This window comes from Orcinus orca, chromosome 19 (genome assembly GCF_937001465.1).
Source record: "Orcinus orca chromosome 19, mOrcOrc1.1, whole genome shotgun sequence".
Classification (NCBI taxonomy): Eukaryota; Metazoa; Chordata; class Mammalia; order Artiodactyla; family Delphinidae; genus Orcinus; species Orcinus orca.
In genome coordinates this window covers 54,609,130-54,611,783 of record NC_064577.1, presented here as the reverse complement: position 1 = coordinate 54,611,783, position 2,654 = coordinate 54,609,130, and the positions used below count along the sequence as shown (strand labels likewise).

Genomic DNA, 2,654 nt, shown 5'->3' with positions numbered 1-2,654 from the left:
ATTTTTATGCTTACAGGTGTATCTCAATTCAGATGTTAAATTTTCATTGAAAATACTCAATTTATATTTAGATTTCATAAAATGTACAAGTGAGTTGAAAGAGTAGTTGTACTTATCCAAGTTGCTCCAAACATACTTAAGCATTTTTCAATAATTGAATTAACACCTTTAAAATTTAAATGAATTAAAATTAAAAATTAACTTCTCAGTCATGCTACCACATTTCAAATGCTCTATAGTCACGTGTGGTTGTGCTACCGTGTCGGTCAGCATGGCTTAAAGGACAAAATCCTAACCCTCAGCCCTCCCTCCAGGACGTGGCTTCTTCCCCTGGTCTCCAGTCTCATCCCCGCCGCATCCCTGCTGCACAGAGTGATTCATTACAGGGAAGCACATTTCCTGAGATATTTCTTGTCATTTCCTGCCTCAGGACCTTCCCCCACGAAACCTCCTCTCCCTCCACTGCCCTGTCCCTCATCTCCTTCTTCACGTGGCAAAACCCACTCATTTTTTAGAGTCAGCCCAAGAGGCACCTCCTCTATTAAGCCTCCTACCTCTCCTCCTCAGGAATGACCAATCATTGAATTTTATTTGAATATAAAATTTTATTTGAATATAAAATTTTATTTGAATATAAAATTTATTTGAATTTTATTGAATTTTATTTATTTGTTCACGTATCTCTTTTTTTTGAGATTTTTAAAAAAATTATTTTATATTGGAGTAGAGTTGAGTAACAATATTGTGTTAGTTTCAGGTGCACAGCAAAGTGATTCAGTTATATATATACATGTGTATGTGTCCCTTGTTACTAGGGAGTGAACTCCTAAAATCTTATTGTTCATCTTTTTTATCCCTAGCACCTAGAACACCATCACTAATAGACATTAATAAATGTTGTTGAATGAACACATGATTAATACCCAAATTTGCACCCTTTTGTTATCACATACTCCCCTCCATGGACCTGAAGGGCAGCAGTTCACTGTCACTGAAGAAGTAGTGCTCTTGCAATTGTCACATCATGGCAATTTCCCCAAAGCTGAAGGAAAGAGATAGGCTTTTCACTTTTTTTTTTAACATCTTTACTGGAGTATAATTGATTTACAAAGTTGTGTTATTTTCTGCTGTATAACAAAGTGAATCAGCTATACGTATACATATATCCCCATATCTCCTCCCTCTTGCGTCTCCCTCCCACGCCTCTAGGTGGTCACAAAGCACCAAGCTGATCTCCCTGTGCTATACAGTTGCTTCCCACTAGCTATCTATTTTACATTTGGTAGTGTATATATGTCAATGCCACTCTCTCACTTCGTCCCAGCTTACCCTTCCCCCAGCCCGTGTCCTCAAGTCCATTCTCTACACCTGGCCTTTATCCTGTCCTGCCCCTAGGTTCTTCAGAACGTTTTTTTTTAGATTCCATATACATGTGTTAGCATACAGTATTTGTTTTTCTCTTTCTGACTTACTTCACTCTTTATGACAGACTCTAGGTTCATCCACCTCACTACAAATAACTCAATTTCGTTTCTTTTTATGGCTGAGTAATATTCCATTGTACATATGTGTCACATCTTTTCTATCCATTCATCTGTTGATGGACATTTAGGTTGCTTCCATGTCCTGGCTATTGTAAATAGAGCTGCAGTGAACATTTTGGTACATGACTCTTTTTGAATTATGGTTTTCTCAGGGTATATGCCCAGTAGTGGGATTGCTGGGTCGTATGGTAGTTCTACTTTTAGTGTTTTAAGGAACCTCCATGCTGTTCTCCGTAGTGGCTGTATCAATTTACATTCCCACCAACAGTGCAAGAGGGTTCCCTTTTCTCCACACCCTCTCTAGCATTTATTGTTTGTACATTTTTTGACGATGGCCATTCTGACTGGTGTGAGGTGACACCTCATTGTAGTTTTGATTTGCATTTCTCCAATGATTAGTGATGTTGAGCATCCTTCCATGTGTTTGTTGGCAACCTGTATGTCTTCTTTGGAGAAATGTCTATTTAGGTCTTCTGCCCATTTTTGGATTGGGTTGTTTGTTTTTTTGATATTGAGCTGCATGAGCTGCTTGTATATTTTGGAGATTAATCCATTGTCAGTTTCCTCGTTTGCCAATATTTTCTCCCATTCTGAGGGTTGTCTCTTTGTCTTGTTTATGGTTTCCTTTGCTGTGCAAAACCTTTTAAGTTTCATTAGGTCCCATTTGTTTATTTTTATTTCCATTTCTCTAGGAGCTGGGTCAAAAAGGATCTTGCTGTGATTTATGTCATAGAGTGTTCTGCCTATGTTTTCCTCTAAGAGTTTTATAGTGTCTGGCCTTACATTTAGGTCTTAAAAATATGGAATGCTTCACGAATTCGGGTGTCATCCTTGCACAGGGGCCATGCTAATCTTCTCTGTATTGTTCCAATTTTAGTATATGTGCTGTCAAAGCAAGCACTGGGCTTTTCACTTTGCCATTTGTTCTTACTGCAAGGTGATGGGGCACTCCTATGAGTGCACCCTTCACAAAGGATTTAGAAACAGAAGACTGTAAGCCCTGATGATTGTTATCTTTCTCTGGTTTGCCCAGACCAAATCCCTTAACCTCTCTGAACCTTGGTGTCCTTTACCGTAAAATGGGGATGTGATATCCTAATGAACTAAAGG

The 2,654-nt window shown here is 38.6% G+C and overlaps 1 non-coding gene across 1 annotated transcript; it reads right to left on the bottom strand.

Moving 5' to 3' along the window:
- Positions 1–2,338: 2,338 nt before the first annotated feature.
- LOC117202124 (U6 spliceosomal RNA) lies at positions 2,339–2,445 on the bottom strand. Its single transcript, XR_004484309.1, has one exon. It is a non-coding gene; the product is annotated as a U6 spliceosomal RNA (small nuclear RNA).
- Between the last annotated feature and the right edge of the window lie 209 nt (positions 2,446–2,654).